A 13,700-nucleotide genomic window follows, 5' to 3' on the forward strand; every position below is an offset into this window, starting at 1 on the left:
TCTGTCCCGTCGCCTGTTCCGAGCACCCGGGCAAGCTTCTATTTCCCACGTGTCACAAAGGGCCCTTGGTCACCGGCTTCCATTCCATGCAACGCCGACCCTGCTGCAGCGTGCCAGCCAGGGCCCTTGCACACACTGCCGCCTGCCCCAGGGCCGCCCCCAGCCCGGCCAAAGTGGCCCAGGCTGGAAGCAATCCCTGCGCCCACGTGTCTAAGGCAGCCCCACAGGATCTCTTGCAACTGCTCCAAACATCAGCAAATGCTGCCCTGCTCTGTGGGCTCGGGCCATTTAAGAATCCTCACTTCAGGAAAGCTTTACTTCCCATTGCTCAACTCAAGGACTTGCAAAAGTTGCAAACTTCTCCAATGAATAGCCACGAGAATGGGAATGCTTTGGAAGTTTCTTCCCTTCTCAAAGCAGCAACTCCTTTGCCTTAACATCATCCACTGCAAGTCACTTGACCAAACATAACACTACACAGAGCCAAAAAGAAGGCCATTCTTTGATTGGCAAGTGCTTTTCCAAGAAGGGATGATCATCTCCTCATTCTCTTAAAGGAATAAAAGCTCTCAAGAAATGAAAGACCACTCAGCGTTACAAGAGTAACCCAAACAAATGAGTAGATGGCAAAAGGGCTAATCCTCCCCCAGTACAGATATCTAAGTGGCCAAGAAAGTACAGCTTTCCCCTCTTGTTCCCTGCAGGAGAAACAGGACCAGGAAAAGAAATAGTCACAGAGATTTTTTCTGCCCTCCAGAACCAAAGCTGTGCCAAAGCACAGATGCTGCCTTCAAAGGGACTCAAATTCAAGCCCAGACCTCTCACCTTCCAGAAAACTCCTTCCTCAAAACCCACCCCCCAAACACCCCCACAGAAGCCCTCAACAGCCCGCCAGGACCCCCAGCTCTGCCCGTCCCTCCGCAGAGCTTTCCCAGCCTCCAGCAGAGCCCCTGCTTCCCTGCACCTGCCGTGGGATGGCACTCAGGAGGATCTGCTCCAAGGCTTTCCCTGGCTTGGAGCAAAGCCAGCCTGCCAGGCCTATGGTTCCTGGATCATCCTTGCCTCAGGTCCTGCCTGCGCTCACAGCACCAAAACCAGGCTGTTCCTGGCCAGGGACCAGAACCCTGTTCCTGCAGGATGCTCTTGCCAGCACCTTCCAGGACTCTGTGCTGTGCACACAGCGCTTTTCATGCCCGCTCCCAACAGGCTTTGGAACACAGAGCACAACCTGGCTGGCTCTGCCACCAGCACAGCCCAAACACAGGTGGAGGAAGAAGCAGCAGGGGCTGTTTTGCGGCCATGCCCAAGAGAGGCTGGAAGGGTGCCCTCCCTCTGCTCTCCCTTGGTTGGCTTTCTGCCTGGGTCTGAGCCTGAGGCTGCCATTCCACACTTGTGGGGACCAGAACCACAGCCGGGATCCCAGCACTGCCTGACAGCGCTCCGGGCACTGCCTGTCACAGTGAGGGTGGCTGTGACAAACCTTTGGGGCCCCTGACTTCAGGGTGAACATGGTGCAAAATAGGAGAGAAGGAGAGGGAACAATGGAGTGCCCAACAAGGAAATTACTTTTAATGAGAAATAAAAATGGGAACTATGCTTAGGAACAGAACACAACATAGGGAGAAGCTCCAAGGGCCACAAACAAGGAAGAGGTAACAATATATAGTCTTGGGGGTGGAACATTCTAGAAACCATACTCTATATGGAACACATGTAACCAATAGGGGAGAGGAACTTGGACTAATGAGCATAACTACTCCAAAGGCTCTTGGGAGGAGATCTGAGGCTTGCCCTGATTTAGATCAATGTTTCCCAGACCTTGAAGATCAGGCTTGGTTTGTTTGATGTGAAGTCCAGCTGACCCTATGCCTTAGTTTGGTTGACTCCAACATCTTACTCTTTTCTTGTAAAGCTAGAAATAAAAGTAAGGGAATCTTGTAGAATTCCATAGACACTGCATTTCTTGCAGTGTTAGGAGAAAAAATGCAACTTTATGGTCTCATTTTTCAATGGAACACTTCTGAGAAAGATCCTTTGTTAATCACACAGTGGGTTTTTCTTCCTTATAGGTCTCCAAAAACAATTTTTACAACCATGGAGATGACAGCTGAAATAATAATTAGAGCCAGAACGAGATTGCTAACAATGGCAGGCCAAGATTTTGTATTTATTTATTTACCTGTGAAAAGGGTTGATCGGGCTTTGCAAAATTCAGACTTGCAAATTGCATCGCTAAATTATTCAGGTGCTTGTTCTATTCATTACCCAGGCCACAAATTGTTGCAAGCTAAATTAAGTTTTAGAGAAAAACCCATGCTAAGTGAGGAGCCTTTAAGTGCTATAACTCTCCTCACTGATGGAGCAGGGAAAACACACAAATCAGTAATAGTATGGCAAAATCAAACAACCAAAACATGGGAGTCAGATGTTCAAACAATAGAGGGCTCTCCTCAGATTGTTGAACTGGCTGCAGTAGTTTAGAGCATTTCAGCTCTTTTCAGAACTTTTGAATTTAATTACAGATTTATCTTATGTTGCTAGTATTGTTAAAAGAATAGAAGCATCAGTTTTAAAGGATGTTACAAATGATATTGTTGGCTTTCATGTCTTTCTACAATTTTGACACTCAGAACTAACCAATATTTTGTCTCTCATATCAGGGTTCATTCCTCGCTTCCAGGATTCATGGCAGGCAGAAGGAAATGCGAGAGCCGACAAACTGACAGTGGTTTTTGCAAACACTTTGCCAAACATTTTGAACAAGCAAAACTGAGTCATGCTTTTTTCCATCAAAATGCACAAGCACTGGTGCCAATGTTTGGCACGAGCATGATTAGCACAGATCAAAACTGCACTTTTGGCAGCTGCAAAGGCACATGAGAGGCACAGACATCAGGAATTTTCAATCCCCCCATTTACCTTCCAATTTCTCATGGAATAACGGCATTCCAGGCATTGGGAATTTTGAATGCTCCAGCTGCTCTCCCCAATTCCCATTAGATAATGGCTTTCCGGCCATGAGGAATTTGAATCCTCCAGCTCTCCCTCCAAATTCCCATGGAATAATGGCATTCCAAGCATCAAATCCTCCAGTTCCCCTCCAAAATTTCCCCCAAAACTATGGAATAATGGCATTCCGGGCATTGGAAATTTTGAATGCTCCAGCTCCTCTCCCAAATGCTCACGGAATAATGGCATTCAAAGTGTTGGGAATTTCAAATCCTCCAGCTCCTCTCCCAAATTCCCACCAAATTCCCATGGAATAACAGCATTCTGGGTGTCAGGAATTTCAAATCCTCCCATTCCTCTCCCAAATTCCCATGGAATAACAGCATTCTGGGTGTCAGGAAGTTTGAATCCTCCAGCTCCAATGTCATATTCCCACCAAAACTGGAAAATGGAATGACTGCATTCTGGGCATTGGGAATTTCAAATCCTCCAGTTCCCATCCAAAATTCCCCCAAACTATGGAATAATTACCTTCTGGGCATTGGGAATTTTGAATCCTGCAGCTCCCTTCCCAAATTCCCATGAAATAATGGCATTTGGGGCATAGGGAATTTGGAATCCTTCCGTTCCCCTCCCAAATTGCCAAGGAATAAAGGTATTCTGAGTGTTGGGAATTTAGAATGCTCCAGTTCTCCTCCCAAATTCCCACCAAAACTATGGAATAATTGCATTCTGGACATCAGGAATTTCAAATGATTCAGCTCCCTTCCCAAATTCCCCATGGAACTCCCATGGAATACTGGCATTCTGGACATTGGGAATTTTGAATCCTGCAGTTCCCCTCCAATATTCCCAAGGAATGAAAGCATTCCAGGCATTTAGAATCCTTCAGTTCCCCTCCCCAGTTCCTATCAAATTCCCATGGCATGGGAAACTCCCATCAAATTCCCATGGATTTCTCACCCTTGTGTACTGTTGCTACTATGAATCCAGAAAAGGTATCAGGAGAAACATGGACATATTTAAATGTCCCAAAGCTCGAGAAGTGTGTTACATCTGTTTGCCAGTTGTCATTAGGTTTCAACCCTTGTGAGTTTGTACCTAACATTTGTGGCAAAGAAAGAGTCTGCTGACACTGTGAGCAAGGATTCCCTACATCCCGTGCTTGTGGCAAAGTCAGGTGGAATTGTTTTCCCAGTGCTCGGGCATTTTGATGGTAGAAATCATGAGAAAGTTTGGCCTGCCCTAACTTTTGTGGTATAGTGACTGTCATGGCGAGGCCATCCGCCTTCACATCACCTTCCAGTGCAGGTCCAGCAGAGGGGTGTGTGATCCAAAGTGCAGAAGGTTGTATTGCTGAGACCTGGGAAGTGAAAAGTTGTACAGAGAGGTTAATAACAGAAAAAGAACTTTGTTAGAGACTTCCTTCAGGAATGAGTGCTGAATTCTCTCAATGATTCCTGTACCATAAAGAGAATCACAAACAATGTTAATACAGCCTGGGGACATCGCAGGGACAGCCCAGGGCATTCCTGGCATCTTCCTGGGGGTCATTCCCAGGGATATCCCCGGGACAGCCCGCAGACATTTTGGGGACATCCCTGGAACATCCTGAGGCATTCCCGGGGACATTCCCAGAGCCATTCTTGGCAACATTCCCAGGGACATCCCGGGGCATTCCGTGGATCAGTAAAATCAGGATCAGGAACAACGGGATCCAGAAAATCAGGATCAGGAAAAGTGGGATTGGGAAAATCGGGACTGGAAGAAAACTGGGATCAGAAAAGTGGGATCAGGGAAAGTGGGGTCAGGGAAAGCAGGGTCAGGAAATTTGGGATTGGGAAGATCGAGATTGGGAAATTTGGGTTAGGGAAAATTGGGCTCAGGAAATTCGGGACCAGGAATAGCAGGATCGGGAAAATCAGGATCAGGAAAAGTGGGATTGGGAAATTTGGGATCAGGAAAATCAGGATCAGGAAAAGTGGGATTGGGAAATTTGGGATCAGGAAAAGGAGGATCGGGAAATTTGGGATCAGGAAAAGGGGGATCAGGAAATTTGGGATTGGGAAAATGGGGCTCAGGGAATCAGGAGATGCCCTCAAAAGCCGCGTCCTGGTGGGATTTGAGGATCCACAGCCGATCCGCGAGCTGCCACGGAGGCTGAGCCTCCTCCTGGATCCGCTGGAATTCATTGGTGCCGATGATGAGCGAGGCCAGGGGTCGATCCCTGGTAATTCTGGGGGACATGGGCCAAGATCAGTGACAGGGGAAAAATATCCCAGATTTTGGGGGGGAAAACCACCAGATTTTCAGCCAAAAAAATCCTTTTTTTTTTAATATCCTGAATTTTGGAGAAAAAAAAAACCCTGACTTTTCAATGAAAAAATCTTGAATTTTGGGCAAAAAATTCCTAAATTTTGGGGCAAAATATCCTGAATTTTCAGTGAAAAAATCCTGAATTTTCAGTGAAAGAGTCATGAATTTTGGGGCAAAAAATCCCAGATTTTGGCGGGGGAGGGGGGAAATAGCAGATGTTGGGGGAAAAATGTTGGATTTTGGGAGCCTCACATGAGCTCCTGGATCAGGTCCCTGATGATGACTCGGATGCTTTTGGGTTTGTCCCAGAGCGAGGGCAATGCTCTGGGGGCGGTGGTGACATTGGTGACATCATGGAGCAGCACAATGGGGCTGGAGCGGCCCTCGGGCTGTGGGAAAGGATGGGGTGAGACCCCAAAATCCCCCCCAAATTCTCCCAAATTCCCATGAAAATATCCCGTAAAAATCGCCTCAAAAAAACCATAAAAATCCCCTGAAAATCCACCAAAATCAACCCCAAACTCCTCAAAATCCCTACAACCCAAATTACCCCAAAATTCCCCCAAATCATCCCTAAAGCCTCCAAAATCCTCCAAATCACCCCAACATCCTCCAAATTCTGCACAAAATATCCAAATATCCTCTAAATCCCCCAAATCACCCAAACTCTCCAAAATCTGCCCAAATATCACCCCAAATCTCACCAGACTTCCCAAAAATCACCTCTGAATCACCCCCAAAATCCCTTAAAATCACTCCAAAACCCCTCCTAATCCCCCAAATGGCCCCCAAAATAATCCCAAATCACCTCAAAATGCCCTCCATATCCCCCAAAATCACCCTAAAATCTCCCCAGATCTTCCCAAAATCCCTCCGGTGCCCAGATCCCCCCTCCCCAGCCCTGCCCGGTTCCCCTCCCGGTGCCCCCTCGGTGCCCGACCCCGCGCCCGGTGCTCCCCGGGCGGGCTCCGAGGCCCGGAGCTTCTGCGGAGCCACCGACGAGCCCGGGAGGGACCGGGGGGGTAAGGGGGGCCCGAGGTGTCCCCAGGAGGGTTTTGGGGGACCCGGGACCCCGGGGTGTCCCCGGCATGGAGGGAGGCGGATCCCAGGCAGGGGCGGCTGTCGCGTGTCGCCATTGGGGGATGCGGATGTCGCGATTGCCGCCAGGCCCGGCCGTGGGCAGCGGCAGCGGCTGTCGCGAGATGTCCCCAACGGCCCCCGGCACGAGCGGCGCTGTCCCCAACGTCCCCAACAGCCCCGGAGGCGCGGGGGGGTGGGGGATCGGGGGGTCCCAGAAAGGACGGGGTGAGACCCCAAAATCCCCCCTCGGGACACAGCGACACCGTCGGTCCCCGCAGCCCGGGACAGTCCCGGCTCTCGCAGTGCGATGGCAGCCGCGACCGGCGACAGTGCCCCGAGGCCGGGACTCCGCTCCCGCAGCGCCGGGGGCTCCTCCCCGGGGTCCCCGGGCCCCTCCGCCCTCCCGGTGCCCCCGGCCGGGGCTCCGCAGCAGCTCCGGGGCTCAGACGCCGCTCGGGGAGCGCCGGGTGCGGGCTTTGGGCACCGGGCGGGGATGGGCTGAGCTGGGGTGGGCCCGAGGGGCTCGGCAGCTGCCGGATCGGTGCCCGAGGTAACGGGGCGGCACCGCCACAGGTGCCCGAGCCCTTGGTCGGTGTCACCAAGAGGGGACAAACAGGGAGCTCCTTCCCCGCTGCGGGGCAGGGGTGAGGGAACCAGTTCGGAAATGCAGCAATTGATCATTTTGTTCCTGTCCCCAATGGACTGAGGGAGCCCCAAAAATCCTGCGAATCCCAAAAGGATCTGCTCAACAACCTGACTGGAACCCTCCTTAATCCCGAGCTCGTCAGGCAGAGCTGAACAAACAAAAACCATTTCTCCCAGTTTAATCACAAAGCTGCATTTTGGGTCCAATAAGAGGGACAGGGGTGCTGTGCCCCCTGGCACTGGGGGAGGGAATGGGGAGCCCCTGGGAGCACTGGGAGCACTGGAACGAGGAGCTCTGGGCAGCCCCACATGGGAGCCCCCCATTTGTGGGCAACCCCTGAGTATGGGAACGCAGGATCTGGGGGGGAACACACGGGAAGTGCCCTGGGGCAGAGACCCAAGTGCCCCCAGTGCCCCCAGTGCCCCCAGTGCCCCCAGTGCCCCCAGTGTCACAGCACGCTCTCGTAGTCACAGGGGTCCCACTGTCCCTTGTGGGGTCCCGACAGCTCCACGTTGGTCACTTGTGGATCCCGAGGTGGGGCAGGGCTGGGGGACACCCGTGGGGGCTGTGAGAGTGACTCCGGTTGTGGGGACCTGGGTGGGGGGGGGTGACACCCATGGGTGACGTGTCCCTGTCCCCCCCGAATTCTCCAACTGCCCACTCGGTGCCCATGATGTGGGTGTTGAGCACAGCCCTCTCCTCCAGTGGGGGGTCCTGTGGGGATAAGGGAGGGTCTCAGTAGTCTGGGGAAGGGAAAAGGGGAGTCCCAGCCCAAGCCCCGACTCACCTGTCCTGGAGCTTCCTGGGTTCTGCAAGGGAAAGGGGAGGGGGTGACCGAGGGGACACCGGGACCCCTGAACCTTCCTGGGACCTTGCAGCTCCAACCACCCAGGGGTCCCCCAAATCCCCACTGCAGCCCTGATTCCCACCAGATCCCTGATTCTCCCCAGACACTCTGAGCGCCCCTGAACCCTCTGGAACTTCTGCACCACCACAGGGCCCCCAACACCCCCGGTGTCCGCAACCCTCTGAGCCCCCAGAACCCCAAGCCTAGCAGGGAGGAGCACCCCAAAACTCCCCCAGGATGCCAGAAAGATCCCCCAACATCCCTGCACAGACATCCAGGAGCTCCCCAAATCCTTCAGGAGCTCCCAGTGCCACCCCAATGTGCCACAAAGCCCACCCAGCAATGATCCTGGAGCCCAACCAAGACCCTCCAAATTGCTCCCACATCCCCCAGGATCCCCAGCCGAGGTCACTGCAGGCTCAGTGTCCCCCAGCTCAGGGGCCCTGGGTGCTGCCGATCTCTGCCACCACTCTGGGGGCTCCCCCTCACTCCAGGACCCCCATCCCCCCCCATTGTCACCCACCCCGGTGGTGCCAGCAGTGACAGCCCCCGATGACAGCCAGGAGCAGGAGCAGGAACAGGAGGGTCCTGCTTACATTCACAGCCACTACTGGGGACAGAGGGGACACATTGGGGTCACCTGGAACCCCGGGGGTCCTGAAAACCCTGGTGACCCCGTGTGACCCCACCTGTGACCCAGGGTGTCACCTCCAGGGCCAGCTCTGGGCTGAGTGCCCGGAACACGCGGTGCCCGTCCTGTCCCAGCTGGTTGGTGGCCATGCACTGGTAGGTGCCCGAATGTCCCACATCGAAGTCCCTGAGCTCCAGGAGGGGACCCTGGGCCACCTCCTGCCCATTGTGCAGCCAGGTGAAGGTGACAGGGGCTGAGCCCACCTGCACCGAGCAGTGCAGGGTCACAGGGTCACCTGCACGCACCTGGTGTGACAGGGGACTGGGGGTGATGGTGGCATTGGCCACGGGCATTGTGGGGACAGAGACAGGGCTGGCACAAAGAAAGGTGGGATGGGGGTGCCGTGGGTTGGGTCATCTCCAGCCCGAGGGTCCTGCTCACCCAGGACAGTGACATTCATGGGGTCACTCTCGGCCTCTCTGTCCCCGTCACTGACCTGGCACTGGTACTGGCCGCTGTCATTGTCCCCAATATGGTGCAGCTCCAGGCAGGGGGCAGGAGCCCAGAGGTGCCCATGAGCCCTGCTTCTGCCAGGAGAAGGACAGGGGGGGGCTGTGCTGACAGGGACACCCCCAAGAGCAGAACCACTATGGGGGGACACAGGAGGCATTGGGGACCCAGGGGAGGTAGGAAACACGGGAGGGGAAAGAGGGGGATTGGGGGGGAGCAAAGAGGATCCCAGTGAGCAGAAGGGGACCCTAGGAGGCACGTTGGGACCTGGGGACAATGGCAAGACCCCATGGAAAGGGGGAGAGACCCAGGCAGGGATGGGGAACCAGATGAGAGACTGAGGAGCCTCAGGGAATGATTTGGGATTTAGAGATGGGTGGGAGGACCCAGGGAAGGCACAGAGACCAGAGGGTGGAGCAGGGACCTTGGAAGGGGTGGGGAATCCAGGGAGGGCTGGGGAGGACAAAGAGAGGGATGAGGGATGTGCAGGGGGAACTGGGCAGTCATGGGGGAAACCAAGAGGGACTTGGGAAATTTAGGGTGACCCAGAGAGGAGTAAAGGGAGGGATGAAGGATTCAGGCAGTGCTGGGGAAACCCTCAGAGGATGTTGGGCTTCCCTGTCCCCATCCTTGCACTCACTGTGCACTGTCACTGTCACCTGCTCTGACTCTCTCCAGTGTGACACCACCCGGCCCCCGCAGAGGTAGCGGCCGCTGTGGTGCAGCCGCAGGGGGGACAGGGAGAGCTCAGTCCCATCATGGAGCCCCTCCAGTATCTTCCCATCGTGGTAGAAGTACACATCTGTGAGTGGTTTGTTCTGCCAGCTCCGGCAGCGCAGTGTCACCGTGTCCCCCTCCAGCAGCGTCCGTGCTGGCACCTGCAGCACCAGCCAGCCTGAGGGACAGAGGGGTCCTGTCACACCAGGGCCATCAGGAGGGTCATGATGGCACCAGGAGGCACCAGGAGCCACCCATTGTGAGAGAGAAGTCTCCTTGCACAGGGATGGTCTGGGATGTCCCCAGAGCAGAGGATGGGCTCTGGTAACACAGGAGGTGACCCATGGAGCAGAGCCCACCCAGAGCCCTTGGGGTCCCCATAGGAGCCGGGCTGGGGACAACCAAACCCCCCTTACCATGTAAGACTGTCACCGTAGGGCTGTGCCTGGTGCCAGGTCTGTCACATGTGTAGGTGCCACCTTCAGTGACAATGAGGTGGCCACGTCCCTGCTGTCCCCAGCGCTGCCCGTCCTTTTACCAGGTGGTGGCACTGGCGGTCCCCGAGCCCTGGCAGGTCAGTGTCACCCGGTCCTACAGCACCACCGGCCTCCAGGGGGGCTCCACCAGGAGCTGGGTGGTCTGGGCACCTGTGGGTGACAGGGGACACCAGCCTGCCAGGGCCAGTGTGGGGCTGGGGACAGTGGGGTGGGGCCATGGCATCCCCTGAGGACTCACCAGCGAGGCCGAGGGTCTGGGCTGGAAGGGAGAAGGGACAGGGCTGGGTGGGGGTGCCACCATGGGGACAGAGGCACAGGGGCATGGGGCGTGGGGGATGTGCCCAAAGTGTCCTTGTGTGACATGGACCCCTTGGGGACAGGGACACTGCGGCCACCCCTTGCTCAGGAAGGACATGGGGACACTGTGGACACCCCTGAACTGGGGATGTCACAGCCACCCCGTGCTGGCACAGGTCACCCCCACCTGCCCCATGTTGCCTCCCCAAATCCCTGACCCCCTGTTATTGTCCCCACATTCCTGTCTCCCTTCCCCTGTCCCCAAAGCCACCCCACGACCCCAGTCACCTCATGCGCTGGTTCTGATGGCCTTAGGGACCTCTGGGGACCCCACAGCCCCCCTGTGCCCCCTCCCCTCCCTATCCCTGGGGTGTCAGGCCCCTGCCCGGGGCACTCACCCCACAGGAGCAGCGCCACCTTCCCGGCCATTCTGGTGTCCCCAGCCATGTGCACTGGCTGTCACTCGCTGCCGGGGGTGGCTGTCCCCTGGGTGGTGGCTCTTTGGATGAAGGGGAATGAAGCAAGGTCAGGTCTTGTCCTCATGTGTTGGTGGCTCCTGGTGGGGACAGGGTGGCCACAAGCACAGGATCATGGGGATGTGGCTGTGGGGACAGACTGTGGGCAGGTTGGGAACGGGATGGGGACAAGGCTGGGTGGGACACAGCGGGACATGGGGTTCCCACGAGTGGAGGATTTGGTGGGTTTGGGGACCCAGGTATTGGTGTCCAAGGGAATGGGGGGGTCCCAGGGATGGGAGGGCACTTAGGGATGGGAGTCCCAGGGGAAAGTGGCTCCAGGGATTTGGGGCCATGGGATGGGGACGCTGGGGGAATGGGGGTCCCTGTGGGAATGGGGGTCCTGGGAGAATCAAGGTCCTGGGGGAAGGAGGGTTTCAGGGGATGGAATGAACAGGAGAGGGTTCCTTGGGAATGGGGTCCTGGGCCATGGAGATCCTGGGCAATGGCATTACTGGGATGGGGGTCCCAGGCAAGGTGGGACATAAGGAATGGTGCTTCCATGTTTGATTTCAAGGGGAATGAGGGTGCCCGGGATGGGCAGTGGCTGGGTGAGCCCATGGGTTGCAGCTCCTTCCCTGGGTGCTTCAGATTTTTGGGTGACCCAGAGCCAGCACAGCCCCCACAAGGTGCCAGCAGCCTGGGGATCACCCCAGAAAGATTTTGAGGGGCTCTGGGTCTGTGCCCCCACAGCTCCCAGTGACTTTTCCTCTCTATTTCCATTTCCATCATTTTATCCCTCAATTTCACAAGACCTCAGTTCATGCCTTGATGATCCTAGGGGACACCTGAGCAGGGAATGGGCTGGGGAAGCCCAGGGTGGGGGAAGCAGGGGTGAGGGGTCTGCAGGGAGGGCTGGGGAGGCTATGGGGGATGGGGAGGTCCAGTTTTTACCCCCCCCCCCCCCCCCCTCAAACCACATTCACTTTCTCTCTCCTGCAGAAGGAAGAGGCCGTTTGACACCTTTCTCACACAGGGGTGGGTTCTCTCCTGGGGGGCACATCCAGGGGGCTCCTGTCCTGTCCGGGGGGGATCCTGTCCCAGGGGGCACATGGGCTGGACAAGGGTGTCTTGTCCTGGGGCATGGCAGCTCTGGGGGACTCCAGACTTCTCCATTCTTGATCCTCCCCTGCAGGATCTGAGCCAGCAAGAGCAGCTGGGGAAAGGAGCCCAGGACAGGAAGGAGCTCCATAACTCCTGCTCCTTGAAGCCAGTGGCCATCGAAGGGTGGGGCCCAGCCATGGCCCAGCCCCACTGCACAGGGATGGCCATTGGCCAGCCCTGCTCTGCCCAGCCCCAGGTGACAGCCAGCACCTGAGGGTCCCCCCTGCCCCCTTGGCTTTGATTCTGGCAGCTTTAGAGCTGCTGCAGAGGTGAGAATTCTGTGGGTGGAAAACGGCCTGGCTGTGGTTTGCTCAGCCCTGCAAGAAGCACAAAACACAAAGAGAGCCCAAGCAGTGGCTCTGAGAGTGTGGAAGGATAGAATGTAAGAAAATAAAGATACTGCAGAAAGTAGCCTCACACCTGAAGAGTTGCAGCTGTACTAATCACCAAAGATTAAGAACAAGCCTGCCCTTAACAGGCCACAGCTCTGTCTAATGAGAAGACGAGTGCTACAAAAGAGTGACTTAGCTGGGTAAAGAGAGTTGGTGTTTTTTAGCTGTGTTGTGAAGATGAAAGATTCAGTGCTGCTAGGAGGTGCCCATAAGAAATCACCAAGAAGGTATGGAAACCTTTGCAATAAGATGACAACATGAGAGGGCTTTTGATGGTTTTTCAGAGTGGGGCTAGCTGGAAACGCCCCCTGCAGGGGCCGCTCTGAGGCAACCAGTCCATTAGGTGATCATGTGTTCCTCTTGGTAAGGGAATGAGAGACCCAAGAACTACTGCAAAGACAACAACAATCTGCAAGTTTGCAAAAGGAGCGATTTCCCCTCCTGCCTGCCGCCCGAGGCCGCCATGGCCCCTGAGGGGATGGAGCTGGAGCGGGGCGCCCCCTGCTGGCCGGGAGTGCTCCCTGCAGCGCCCCCTGCTGGCCGCGGTTATAACTGCCACAAAAACCAACAGCGCTGAGCGGGAGGGAAAGTTCTGGGTTTGTGTTGTTGGTTCTGTCCTGCTTTATAAATTTCCCAGTAAAGAGCTGGTATTCCTTTTCCTACACTTTTGCCTGGAAGCCCCATCAGTTTTGAAATTAAAAAGATTTTTAGACATGGGTCTTCCTTCCATTCCAGGAACGCTCCCATTTACCTTGGCAGATATTTCTCATTTAAACGAGTTGCCAACTCCAGCCAGGATTCCAGCCTGGATGGGAAAGACAACCCAAGAGCAGAAACGGTCAGGGACTTGGCCACCTCATGCTCTGCCTTTTAAGCCAGTTGGGCCAGCAAGGGCCCTCTCCATAGCTGGCACTTCCTTTCACCCGGCTACTCAGGAGCTGGCTTTGGCAGAGCGTCACACTGTCCCCAATGTGCCAAGTCTGTCAGACTGATGGACAGACGGGGCCCTGTCTCACCATAAGCAAGGCCTGGCCCACCCCTGCCACATGGAGCTGTTCCAAAATACCTCCAGACATCAAACTTTTCCTGTCTCTGACAGCCACCCTGTGCCATGGCCTGATCCTGACTGCCCTGGGAAAGAGGGAGACTCTGGAACCCCCACAGGGCCTTTCTGACATCCTCGTGGGGGGAACAGGGCA

The 13,700-nt window shown here is 55.5% G+C and overlaps 2 pseudogenes; one reads left to right on the forward strand and one right to left on the reverse strand.

The window, feature by feature from the left end:
* Positions 1–13,700, forward strand: part of LOC139604545 (low affinity immunoglobulin gamma Fc region receptor II-like) — a 41,917-nt pseudogene that overhangs the window by 9,521 nt on the left and 18,696 nt on the right.
* On the reverse strand, positions 5,035–10,919 carry LOC139604522 (Fc receptor-like protein 4; annotated as a pseudogene).

The sequence above is a fragment of the Agelaius tricolor genome, unplaced genomic scaffold (genome assembly GCF_023055355.1).
Source record: "Agelaius tricolor isolate 1412-34295 unplaced genomic scaffold, bAgeTri1.0.p SCAF_52, whole genome shotgun sequence".
NCBI lineage: Eukaryota > Metazoa > Chordata > Aves > Passeriformes > Icteridae > Agelaius > Agelaius tricolor.